Source organism: Dendrobates tinctorius, unplaced genomic scaffold (assembly GCF_039654945.1).
Source record: "Dendrobates tinctorius isolate UK_male_01 unplaced genomic scaffold, ASM3965494v1 ptg000166l, whole genome shotgun sequence".
NCBI lineage: Eukaryota > Metazoa > Chordata > Amphibia > Anura > Dendrobatidae > Dendrobates > Dendrobates tinctorius.
Window position 1 is genome coordinate 3,553,929 of NW_027361833.1, and position 14,374 is coordinate 3,568,302.

Consider the following 14,374-nt stretch of genomic DNA (forward strand, 5'->3'; position numbering starts at 1 on the left):
TCTGCTTTTCAGCATAAAAAATGATAGAAAATCAGTCAAAACTATTATACGTATAAAGTCAATTTTAACAATAATGTACATACATTATCATCTTTTGCTTTTATTATTCTGAAACAAGAAAATTAAATTTTTTTTTAATGTTTTAGTCCTTTATGCTAATCATACACTTAGATCTGCGTGTAAACTTGCATTTTCCTACAGATGTCTTTAATGAGCTAGAATATGACCAATACTGTCATATTTTACTTTTGTCCATTAGTGATATAAATGATATAGAAATTTACCAAAAAAAATTAAAATTTTCTGTTGTTAATATTTGCATAAATTTTGCTTAACAAAAATCAATTTTATGTTATTTTTCTATATTGCTTTTGCATCTAACAAAATGGAAAAATTCCAAAAATCAGAAAAGCTCTTTAGATTTTTGTAAGTCACATATACACTCCACTATTTTCTGAGCAGAGTTTGCAAGTATAGGTTGTGTTTTTTTTTTTTGTCACTGCCATTTCATATGCAAAGCATGCATCAGCCACAACGAGGCTATCTCCAAGAGCACAGTCATTCCGAAACCTGATCTGGGAGAAAGTGCAGACTAAATAAAATTTCATTTTGACTTGGCCTCCCGCTGAGAATGGGACTGCTTTGTTTCAGCCAACAGAAGCAGCAAGCCAGAAAGGTATGTCCTGTTTTGCATGGCCGATGTGTGACTTGAGGATTCACAACCATAGTGTTCATGCCTTTATACTCGGCATCAGACACACTTCCTGCTCTTTCTCTCAGTCTATCTCTCCCCCTTTCATAGCTGATGGTCTACCTGCAGGGCAGAGCTGTGACTGACTATATTGCAATTATTTGATTTGTCATGTGTCATTGTATGGTGTGGAATTCTGGTTTTTGCACAAATTATTTACACATTGTATACATCCGGAATTTTCACACTTGTCTCGTCACAGAAGACATAACATTTGCATAATGAATTAAATTAAATATATATTTTTTACAAATTTGGATTATAAATGTCTAGTACCTTACATATTAAATATCATAATGTGTATGTGAGATCTTATTAAAAAAAAAAAAAATTATATATTAGAAAATTAATCATACGTTATTTCGTTACCACAGTTGATGAAAACGCTATCAATGGATCTATAGATTTACATTTTGTATTTTTATGAGTAAACTAATGCAATATAGTACAACAAAAGGCAAAATTTGCAGAAAGGTGTCGCCAGATATGGAGAATAGAATGTATTGAGTGCTAATGGCAATCGAATACATAATCCTCAGTGCGATGCTTTCTATCGTTCTATCCCAGAAAGACTACAAGCAAAATTGTCTGAATGAAATTGTGTTCCGATAATCCTAAAGAGACTGGTATGAAAGCAAATAAGACAATTTTGCTTGCGCTGCTTTGTGTACGTACACATCGCACCCTTATAATTGTAGACTGCCAACTTGATGAAAGAATGTAAGGCTTTTCTTTACTTTTCTCTGAAAAGATCTGTTTTAGCTGTTAAATAACCTGGATCTAATATGCACTGTAATAAACAAGCCACAAAATGTACATAGCTCTAGTCATTAACTAGTGCAGAAAATGCAGAAAGAAATATTATTACTTTTCAGAGCGAGTGAAAGCTTGTCGTGTTTGCTAGCTTACATACACTATATAGTTTTTTATGGGACTCAGTAATACCCAATGAATTAAAAGTAAGGTTGATCTTACTGTATTTTTTAAGTGGATATTATGAATATATTGTAAAAACTTTCCCAGCTTTATGCCATTGAATATGTGTCCAGTAAAACTAATAATCATATGGTTGACATTACTATGCAGCTCAATATTATGTTCCTTAGGAAGCATTGTCAGGTAGGTACAATGACTAATGTACAGTGGTTGTATATTAATAATCCCAGATCACATGAGGCTTTGCACATGCTCTGTCTGTATAGTCGTGATCACTAGTTTTCATTTCTGTGTATACTGTATGTATTTAAGCAATTAGGGCAATTAGAAAATGAAAACTCTGCAGCTACTTAGAAGGGTCCCTTCTTACCTATTGATTGTTTCTACACTGTTGATACTCTAATTGCTAATCAATTCCAAGTTGACTAATTTCCGCACACAGGTTTAGTGGCCATTCAGCTCGACTGAGGATTTATGGACAGCTGTCAACTAATTGCAACCTATTTGCAGTAGGGGTTACCAAAAATGCTAGACCAAATCTAATAATAAATATCATTGAATTATTATTTTTACCTATAACTCTGGGCATGGGCGGGTACAGACAGAAGAGGGCGCTTTTGCAAGAATAGTATGTGGGCATACTGCAGTTCAATAGCTCCTCATAATGTACCCCCTATGAATGTGTGATAGAACCTTATGGCTGCTTTGGGACTAGCATCTTGCCCTCTAACCCCTTGGGCATAATGGCAACAATTAAACACCTGCCTTTTACTCTGGGACAGATTTTTTTTAAAACCTGAAATTATGCTTAGTGATGAACGAGGTTGCTTGGGTCTTATCCAAGTATGTCGGGCATGCTCGAGTAATATGTTCGAGACCCCGCGGCTGCATGTCTTGCGGCTGTTGGGCAGCCGCAACACATGTGAGAATTGCTTAACAAATAGGCAAGTCCCGCATGTGTTGTGGCTGTTTTGAACAGCTGACAAGTGCCTGGAACACCCGAGGGTGGAATCGCAGTTCACCTGCAGCTATTAACTCATTAAATACCGCTGTCAAACGCTGACAGCAGCATTTAACATGCGCTTCCGGCAATCGCTCTGGAAATCCGCCTACTGGTGACCTCCATCACGTGATTGTGGGTCACCAGTGGTTTGTCATGACAACCGGAGGTCTCCTGGAGACCTCTATGGTTGTCAGTGCTGGCTTGCTGCAAGCACTGCCCAGTGGTCGGCGCTCATAGCAATTGAGCAATTCAGCTACATATAGGCAACTATTGAAGACTATTGGAGACTATTGAAGCATGCCAAAAGTAAAAAAAAATGTTTTTAAAAATCTGAAAAAAGTAAAAAACATAAAAGTTCAAAACACCCCCCTTTCGCCCCATTCAAAATAAAACATTAAAAAATTCAAACATACACATATTTGGTATCGCTGCGTTCAGAATTGCCTGCTCTATATGGTGACGCTGCAGGTAATGGAAAATGGCACAATTTTTTTTTAACTAAGTTTGGAATTTTTTTTCACCACTTAGATAAAAAGAACCTAGACATATTTAGTGTCTACGAACTCGTAATGACCTGTAGAATCATAATGGCAGGTCAGTTTTAGCATTTAGTGAAACTAGCAAAAAAGCCAAACAAAAAACAAGTGTGGGATTGCACTTTTTTTTGCAATTTCACCGCACTTGGAATTTTTTCCCATTTTCTAGAACATGACATGATAAAACCAATGTTGTCATTCAAAAGTACAACTCGTCCCACAAAAAACAAGCCCTCACATGGCCATTTTGATAGAAAAATAGAAAAGTTATAGAAGAAGGGGAGCGAAAAACAAAAACGAAAATACCTATGGGGTTAAGGGGTGAAACAAGTACTGAACTGTTGAATTATGTTTTGGACATTTAGTTTACCTACTATATATGTCCTATAATACACATGTATATATACCATTAGACATAAATAGAGCATGAAGTGAAAACTGAAAACAAATTTTTGAAGCATTTTGCAAACATTAGGCATTGTATCATTAAAGTATTATACTGTTTTACTAGCAAAAGATTTGATAAAATATTGCACCTCTATGACTCCATTGATGTGCTTTAATGAGGGCCAGAGTCTTAAAGTGAAATGTATGGGTGAGAGATTAAAGTTTTGATTAGAAAGTGAAGTGTACATAAATGTATTAAAAGGTTAGTCTAATAAGTTGGCGTCAGACATGGAGATTTTCTCACAAAAATAAAATGGTGGTATCTTTCATCCAGTCTTTTGACCCAAAGCCAGGAGTGGATTCAAAGGTAATAGGTAATATAAATGAAAGGCTTCCAAATTATCTTCACACCGGATCCTTTTCTGGTTTTGGCTCAAAAAACTGCAGCAGACACTACGAAGTTCTAAAAAAAACCCTCTATGCATGAAACAACCCAACATCCCATAGACTTTTGTTACTTATCAATGACTTACCTTAATTTTATGTTTTAATCAGAAGCTGATGAGATATTTAATGTCCACAAAATATTATTATCTTTAACTTCAACAGAGATCCATTGCTAAACTGGTGTATAATTCACTAAGTAAGCCACAACTAATGACTCTTCCACCACCTTGCAGTAAAATAGCAGCACTGAGTTAATGACAACCAGGAATTCTGCATTTACCCGAGTACATGGCAAGAATAACAAGCTCATTCTAAAACTAGCTTCAAGTGTACACTATTTGGAGCATTGCTGACACATTTCTGCTTGCCAAAAAAGGAAGCTCTAAGGTTACATTCACAAATACAAAATTTCTCTTTTGGATTTTCCATAGCAGAATTTTCCAAACTGCATGCAGATTTTCATAGATTTGGTGCAGACCTGTCCTGGGTTTCACCCTATGCATTGCAATGTGAAAACATAAACTAAACAAAAGGATAAACATTTGGCCTACTGAAAAGGCGTTCCCCCCCAAACTATTCATGAGGGTCAAACGTGGCAAACTGATCACATATAAAATATTCTTCTGTATGTAGGAAAACTTTAATGAAAAATCCATTTGTGGAAACTTTGTGCCCCCTACGGTATGATCTGTAACTTAAGGCAGATATGAACTATTCCCACTATTCCTTTTTTTACACTAGGAAGTGTCTACACAGCCTACACAGATGTCAGTTGTCAGGTGTAGCGTGACACTTTTTAACTGAGTCCTATCCAAAATTAATCAAGATTTAACTGACCTATTGATAAGTACTCTTTATGTCACCAATCGGGGACGTATTGTTTAGAACGCTCAACCCTAGTAATCTCTGAGTGTGAGTCTAATTTCTTTTATTAATTTTTCTTTTAATGATATTTTATAAATTGGATCACTTAGGGTACAACTTAGTACATCACACAATCATTCATACAGATAGTCATCAAATTATCCCTAATGATATCTATACATCATCAGTCAGTCTAATGACAGGAAGATATATACTGTAAATGATTTACCTTCATTCGTGTGAATTGTTGCTCTGACTCACATAGATGCTCACATGCTGTAGTAAACAGAACTGGTTCCATGTATTCTTTCACATTGCCTTAGGGATGTTATGTTTAGTACTGGGATTACTTTGGCACTTACTGGCCATTTGGCAGAGCAAATAATTTTGGCGTATTTTCCAAGTGTGTTTTATTTCCAATTGAAATCCAAAATACAATAACGATAGATTACAGATCTAAAACAAAGCTAAATAACACACCGAGCATTAAAAGGACACTGATTTCCATTTATTAGTGTGTCAATGTACAGTATTTTTATTCACAAATCAGAATTATAAAACCTTTTACCATTTAAAGGGAATGTAAAATCACAAAGTTATTGTATCTGGCGTAGATATTTTCCATAAACACCAATATTATAATATATCAACGTAAAACTATCTACATCTGATTTAGAAAAAATAATAATAATTGCAGGCTTTCAGGAATTTATCGTACCGTAGAAATATAATACCTGTAATTAGAAAGGTTCCAATATGATGGATATCATAGGGTTCCATAAAACTAAAAGGCTTAGATACCAATGACTTGCAGATTACTACATCTTTTTGACTTATCGACTAAGGCCTGTTTCACACTTCAGTTTTTCCTTGTCAGTTAAAATCCGCCAAAATGGCGGAAAGCTGATCCGTTGGTAACTGAAGTAAACGGATGCCAGCGGACCGGTTTTTTGACGGATCCGTTGGCTGAAGAATTTTAAAGGAACCGCAGTCTGGGGACGAGAGAGAGAGAGAGAGAGAGAGAGAATTTTTACCATCCGCCAGAAATGATTTCAGGGTTAAATTTCCGGCAGAGATCATTCCTCCGGGCATGCGCAGTACAAAAATGGGAATCCTTCAGCCAAAAAAAGTTACAAGCTCCGTCCGGGCATGTCGGCGGATGCAAAAAAATTGGCGGATCCGCCAAAAAACGGATCCGACGGTTGGCCATCCGTCAAGATCCGCCAGTAATGCAAGTCAATGGGAAATAAAGGGATCCGCCAAACAAAATGGCGGATCCATTTTTTTAGGAAAACGACGGATCTTGACTGATGGAAAAAAAACTGAAGTGTGAAACAGGCCTAAGCAGGAAATGTACTAACTCACTGAAAAAAGGCCCCTTGATAAACTTTAATAACTATCCACTTGAGGCTTAAGCCAAGTTCATCCATGAGTGCTTCACAACAATATTCCAAAGCCAAGCAAAATGACAGATATAAGCAACCACAATCACAAGGCAAAAATACTATGAAATGTTAAGTTAAAGGGAATCTGTTACCAGATTTTTGCTGCCCCGTTTGAGAGTAGCCTGATATCAATGAAGAAACCCTGATTCCAGCAATATACAGTAACTCTTACTGGGCTACTTGCTGCAGTTTTTTGTAAAATCATTGTTATATCTGTTTCCGATCTACCATCTCCCTGAATGCTGAGCTTTGTATATCCACGCCCACACCACAGATTGACAGCTTTCTGTGTACCCTGTTCATAGGCAGAAAGCTACCAGTCAGTGTTATTGGTGAAAATATATAGAGCTCATGAATATAGTGGCCCAAATGGCAGTAGATTTACTAGTGCTCAAGTGATAATTTCCTGCTGGTAAAACATTGATTTTATCAAAACTATCACTGGAATCTGTGTCTATGTTGTGCTGCTCTGAGATTAGGTAGCAAAACCTTGGTGATAGTTTCCCTTTAAAAACTATCAATACATTGGTTGTCAAGGAGCTGTAGGATATGGCAAAGCCCTGGCCCACTTTTCTGAACCTTTCTATGGAGGAAAGTGGGTAAAATATGTGCAAATCATATGCTTAGCACGTGAATATCATGGAATGCCACCTTTTTATCACACAAATAGGGAATTCTTAAGTTTTATAAACTAGAGACTTTGAATCTGGGCAAATTCATTTATCTCTATTATAAACAGTGTCATGACGTATGTCCTTCCTTACCTTGCTTCTTGGCTCAACATAATCTATATATGTAGAAAAGCTACTGACCAAAACAAGCAGGGATCACCAAGAAAAATAATAATAATTTTTATTTAGACAACCATTGACAACACAAATATAAAAACAGTTAAAAGTCATAACACATGACAGATCATACACAAGGCTCCTAATAAAGCCAAACAAACATCCCCCATGGAGCTGAAATAATTGGGCAATCAATGAAAATAACCTAAAGAGAGCTAGATATGACAGAAAATAGTCAGTAACACTGATTCAAAATATGCATAATTCAAAATAATAACATAAAGGTTATCCATGTATCAATAGGAATAAACTCAAAAAATGTCCCGCAATGCTGCTGCAGCAATGTGAATAAACATACAATTACAAGGACAGGTTAAGGTGAAACCAAGATAGATGAAAACAAATCACGCCATGTGAAAAATAAACACACAGAACAAGATCTACAAGAGATGCACAAATGAAGTTGCCCAGAGTATCTAAATAACCCTCTTACACATGGGGGAGCTTGTGGAGTGCCCTGCCCGACGCGTGCCCCTGACGAAGCTACCTTGCGGTAGCGACACGCGTCGGGCAGGGCACTCCACAAGCTCCCCCATGTGTAAGAGGGTTATTTAGATACTCTGGGCAACTTCATTTGTGCATCTCTTGTAGATCTTGTTCTGTGTGTTTATTTTTCACATGGCGTGATTTGTTTTCATCTATCTTGGTTTCACCTTAACCTGTCCTTGTAATTGTATGTTTATTCACATTGCTGCAGCAGCATTGCGGGACATTTTTTGAGTTTATACCTATTGATACATGGATAACCTTTATGTTATTATTTTGAATTAGGCATATTTTGAATCAGTGTTACTGACTATTTTCTGTCATATCTAGCTCTCTTTAGGTTATTTTCATTGATTGCCCAATTATTTCAGCTCCATGGGGGATGTTTGTTTGGCTTTATAAGGAGCCTTGTGTATGATCTGTCATGTGTTATGAGTTTTAACTGTTTTTATATTTGTGTTGTCAATGGTTGTCTAAATAAAAATTATTATTATTTTTCTTGGTGATCCCTGCTTGTTTTGGTCAGTAGCTTTTCTACATATATACGTTACTATTTTCTTGCTGACTGCAGGAGGATCCCATTTTTTGTATTTGGTGGTGCCCTCCTTGGTTTCACTTTCACAACGGCTCAACATAATCTGAAATAATTTACACACAAGATGACCAACTTTCAAAAAACATTATTTTGCAATACTCAGAGCTTGTTTCTGTTATATTCGTCTATTGGAACTGATCAAATTTATACACATCTTCAGCACATATCAGGAATCTCAAGGTGAACTTGAATTATATGGCTATAACTAAACTGATGGTAGTTTTTCTGCACTGCTGTTTTGAAACTATCTGAAACTTTTATTCAAAGTTTTTTTTCTCTTTATTTTTATTGCTAAGCTGTGAACTGTGACATCTTTTCACTAAACATATTAAACCCAAAATGGTAGAAACGCCTCATAGAATCATAGAAAGTTAGAGTTGGAAGGGACCTCCTGGGTCATCTGGTCCAACCCCCTGCTCAATGCAGGATTCACTAAACCATCTCAGACAGTTTGTCCAGCCTCTGTTTGAAGACTTCCATTGAAGGAGAACTCACCACCTTTCGTGGCAGCCTGTTCCACTCATTGATCACCCTCACTGTCAAAAAGTTTTTCTTTTTCTGCCTTAACTTTTAAACCAGCTATGATTGCTTCTACTATATTACACTACATTTTGTAATGGCTATGCTGTACTCTATGATGGGATCTACAAGTTATTATTGGAAAGTCTGCCTGGTTGTGCCTGAGATCATATGAGCATTCTGTGGTTGATGCAATATTCTGTATTTTGCAACATGGTGGAGAGCACTTTTTTATTCATGCAAATAAAATTGTAAATTGTTTGTACAGCAAATTTCTTAATGTTTGGCACAAAGTTGATTTGCTTCAAATATATTTGCTCATCTCTAATATCCATATGTGGCCACCCAGTGGATCTCAGGAAAATTTCAGCATGTTGAGCAGTTTGCTACCATGTTGCAATATTGTATTTCATTTGTAGAGTAACATGTATGAGGTGGGGATGGTGGAGAGAGATGGATGCATAACAATTTTCTTTTTAATCACTTCCACATCCTCAGAATTTAGCAAAATCGCAGTCATCTGCCCACCGTTTTGAAAATCTTGCCCAAATTGAATCCCCAAAAAATGGAATTCTTGTAATCTCTACTTATTATTACTGAAAATATTACTTCTAAATACCACTTAAAATCAGTATATCTGAGTATTTATTAGTCTTTGAGTATTAGGCCTTGGTCAAACTTTTGTGTGCAATGCAAGAAACTCTTGCGAGTCTCTCGCATCAGTATCCGGCACTGCCGCCGACACTCGGACCAGAATGTGTGGCTGCATAGAAAGACATGCAGCTGCACACTCAAGTCTCAAGTGCTGGCGACAGCGCCGGGTATTGATGCGAGATATTCAAGCAAGTTTCTCGCATTGCACACACAAGTGTGACCCCGGCCTTAGTCTGTTTTTCCAAAAACACAGCAAATTATTACCAAAGAGCTACCTAACAGATACCCAAACCCAAAATATATTGCTATCAAGACAGACTGCTATCAGTATTTTAGTTCTGCCAAACTATGCAACTTGGGTTCTGTTAAATTTATTTTTTTTCAGTAGAGAAAAGCTGTAGACACAATGAAAAGCACAATAGGATCCAAACCGGGGATTGGCGAGAACAATTAATGGTGCATATAGGTACTCACCTGATGGGATTTGCAACCACTGTAGAAACACAAAATGTCAGCTGCTGCAAGCCCACAAGGGATATACACATAAAATGGAGTAGGAAAAATGTGAGTTGAGTGCACTGATGATGAATAGTAGAAGTATCCAGGAGGCGGAAAAATATTCAATGCGGTTTATTTGTCACCGTTCAGGTTTTTAAAGGTCTCTGCTCCATTTTAAATTTAGTTTTTTTGCTTTTTGTCAGAGCTATGCATGAGGAGTACTTACAAAATACTACTGTATATGTCACTAAAAAGATATATTGGCCTTGACTCTTTCTGAAATTTTTTTTGCTGTTTCTTTTTTTATAGGATAACTCAGCAGACTATACTTTTGTATAGAAAAAAAGTATACTGGCCTAGCACATGCCAAAAGAGCATTTTTTTGAAATGCTGTATGTTGGGTTTGCTTTGTTTCAAATAAAAATTAGGTGAAGTTATCCCTTAGCAAATCACTAGAGTGATCAGAAAATTACATTTTAATCCTCCAAACCAACACTCAAAATTAAATATATCACATACAGAGGATATAAAAAGTGTTTAGTGTTAAAATGCTATTTTTTTGCTGTCAGAAAAAAATATCTTGAAGAATCACTTCAGATCCTTTTCTACCTTTAGACTACGTGCCCACGATTAGTTTTTGGTGATTTTTTGACGTGGCATGGTTTTTTGTGTCAAAAACACAGCATACTATAGTTCCAGCAGAGTGGATAAAATTTATGGAAATCTTATGCCCACTGTGCCTCTTTTTTTACTCAGTGCAATCTGACCTGTGGTTTGGTTATCAAATCCGCAACATGGCAATCTCTCTTGCAGGGACACTGAGTTTTATGTGCAGTTTTTCCCCACAGACTTGCATTAGATTTGAAGAATCCACAAGTAAAAAATGTGTTTTTAGTGCATTTCTGTGGCTGAGAAACACATGTAATCCACGCATGACTGTATCGATGATGTTTTTTTCAAAGCCACATACCAGGAAGTATAAAAAACAAAGCAGCTTAAAACATTACATGCCAACAAGAGACAAAAACCAGATTCAAAAACGCAATAAAAACAAGTGCAAAAAAAAGTAATGAAAAAATGGAAGTAACCTAGTTTTTTTAATTGGTGCAGAAATTGTGACGAATATCTGAAACATCAAACAAAATCACTAAAAGCTCATTATGGGAACATAGTCTAAAGCCACTTTAACACATTCATTTTTCTTTTCAATATTTTATATCACTATTTGTAAGCCAAAACCTGGGGGGGTGACAAATGCAGAAGTGGTGACATGTTTCTATTATACTTTTCCTCTTATTGTCCCACTCCTGGTTTTGGCTCACAGCTGGTAAAACACTGACCAAATAGTGAACATATGACCGTGGCCTTATACTTTTCCTCTGTTCCATTCTGGATTTCGACTTACAAATACTAATGTAAAATACTGGTCAAATGCTGAACATGTGAACATGGCCTTAATATCACCATTTAAAAAAATAAATCTTTTTGGATGAAAAAGAAAATGATGAACTAAAATATTGTGGCTGCATAATTATGCAAACTCATATTTTGTTGACGTACCCTTTGTATTTATGACACTATAAATGTATAAGGGGTTAATCAGAATCCCCTGTGTACTAACTACTATTTAACATGGTTAATACTGAAAACAACCAAACCTAAATATAAGAGGGTGTTCACATGTATGCAACATCAAAATTTAATTTTTAATTTTCCCCTTAACATAACTTCAATTTATTTTCCATTTGATCTGTGCAGATTATGGGTGACATTAAAGGTGGAAAAAGTTCTGAAATTATTTTTCTTGGTGTGATTTTTTTTACATGAGAAAAGCCTGGTAGTTTATCAGGGATGTGTAGACTGAAGACTTGTTATATGTACTTGATCTGCTAAGAACCACTCATCTGTGATGGTCCAGGTACTCACCATAACTGTAGGAGGTATGATAATCCGTAAGATGTCATAACTGCAGGTCATTATGCACAGGCCTGTGTAACAATTTTAAACTACATTGGTCACTCTTTGATGCTTTAGCAGTATGGGAAATGGTGCCAAGCAATTTTTGTTTGTGAACCTTGAATCAAATCTCAGAATGTTTGAATTTATGTGAAATCACAAAAATCAGGAAATTTGACTTGAACTTGAACCTCCGCTCATCTCTAGTGACTACTCTTTGTCTTCAAAACAACATCAGTTCTTATAGAGGAACTTACTTATAGTATTTAACAGGAAGGTTGTCCTAAACAACCTGAAGAACTAACCACAGATCGTCTCAACCTTCTGTGGTTGTAGGCGCTTGTGCAAATTCTTTTGTCTCATGTAATTTCAGAAAAATTCGATGATGTTGAAACCAGTACTCTGTTTTGGCTATATCAATGTTTGCAGGACTGCTTCTGAATTAAGATAATTCTTAATGACATCTGTTGTATATTTACAGTCAATGTTCTGCAGCAGAACCTATTTAGAGCCAATAAGACACTGCCCTAATGGTATTGCATGATGGATAAGTATCTGCCTCTATTTCTTCGGATTGAGTACACTAATAATCCTGATGAATTACTCATCTTTATTTGCTTGAATACAGCCCCAAACTTTCAAGAAATCTCCACTTCAACTGCACTTTGCCTAATGATATTCACTGATGTGCCATTCTCTAGACCTGTAAACATCTTAAGGATCAAATCAATTTATACGTAAATGACCGAGCCTCAGTTTTTAAATCTGACCAGTGTCAGTTTATGAGGTAACAAAGTTTCTTCGAATCCCATTGATTCTTAAATTGCTTATTTTTACATATTGTACTTCATGATATCAAAATTTGCTCGATTTGTATTTATTTGGGAAAATATCGGAAATTTGGTGAAAACTTTGAAAATTTCACAATTTAAAAATGTTTAATTCTTATGCCCTCAAGCTAGAGTTGTGTCACACAAAATTGTTAGTAAATAACATTTCTTAGATGTCTAATTTACATCAGCAAAATTTTTGAAAAAAAAATTTTTGTTAGGAAGTTAGAAGCATTAAATGTTGATCAACAATTTCTCTTTTTTCCAACAAAATTTACAAAAACATTTTTTAGGGACTGCATCACATTTGAAGTGACTTTTGAGGGACTTTATGACAGAAAATACAGCAAAGTTACACCATTCTAAAAACTGCACCGCTCAAAGTCCTCAAAACCACAATCAAAAAGTTTGTTAACCCTCAGGGTTCTTCACAGGAATTAATGCAAAGTGGAAGAAAAAAAATTACATTTTACTTTTTCTTCACAAAATGTTTAATTTAGCTCCAAATTTTTTATTTTTACAATGGTAACAGGAGAAATTGAATCTCCAGATTTTTGGGGTAAATTCTCTTGAGTATGCCAATACTCCATATGGGGGGAAACTACTGTTTTGTCACACAACAGGGCAGGAATGGAAGGAGCACCGTTTGACTTTTTGAACACAAAAATGGCTGGAATAGAGAGCAGACACCATGTCGCATTTGGAGAGCCCCTAATGTGTCTAAACCATGGAACCTCCCCACAAGTGACCACATTTTGGAAACTAGATCCCTCAAGCAATGTATCTAGATGTGTGATGAGCACTTTGCACCCCATGTGCTTCACAGAAGTTTATAATTTCTCAAAAAAAATGTTCTTTTAGGCCCAGTTGAATTACAGTTGTGCTCAAAAGTTTGCATACCCTGGCACAATTTTTGCTTTCTTGGCTTTTTTCAGAGAATATGAATGATGACAGCAAAACTTTTTCTCCACTTATAGTCAGTGGTAGAGTGAAGCCATTTATTGTCAAACTACTGTGTTTTCTCTTTTAAATCACAATGACAACCCAAAACATCCAAATGACCCTGATCAAAAGTTCACATACCCCATTTCTTAATACCCTGTATTGCCCCTTTTAACATTAATAACAGCTTGAAGTCTTTTGTGGCAGTTGTGGATGAGGTTCTTTATTTTCTCAGATGGTAAAGCTGCCAACTCTTCTTGGCAAAAAGCCTCCAGTTCTTTTAAATTACAGGGCTGTCTAACATGAACTGCACACTTGAGATCTCCCCAAAGTGGTTCAATGATATTGAGGTCAGGAGACGACTGAGATGGCCACTCCAGAACCTTCAATTTGTTCTGCTGTAGCCAATAACAGGTCAACTTGGCGTTGTGTTTTGGATCGTTGTCATGTTGGAATGTCCAATTGCATCCCATGTGCAGATTCCTGGCTGATTATTGCAAATTTTTCTCCAGTATTTGCTGATAACGTGCTGCATTCATATTTCCTTCAACTTTAACAAACATTCCTGTGCCTTTGTAGCTCACACATCCCCAAAACATCAGTAACCCACCTCCATGCTTTACAGTAGGAATGTTGTTCCTTTCATTATAGGCCTTGTTGACCTCTCTCGAAATGTA

General features: G+C 36.2%; 1 long non-coding RNA gene across 1 annotated transcript in view; it reads left to right on the forward strand.

Annotated features, from left to right (window-relative positions):
* The first annotated feature begins 516 nt into the window (after positions 1 to 516).
* The window catches only part of LOC141053637 (uncharacterized), a 53,398-nt gene continuing 39,540 nt past the window's right edge, over positions 517 to 14,374 (forward strand). The window contains exon 1 of the long non-coding RNA XR_012221237.1: positions 517 to 676. This is a non-coding gene — a long non-coding RNA (uncharacterized lncRNA). The remainder of the gene's footprint in view (positions 677 to 14,374) is intronic.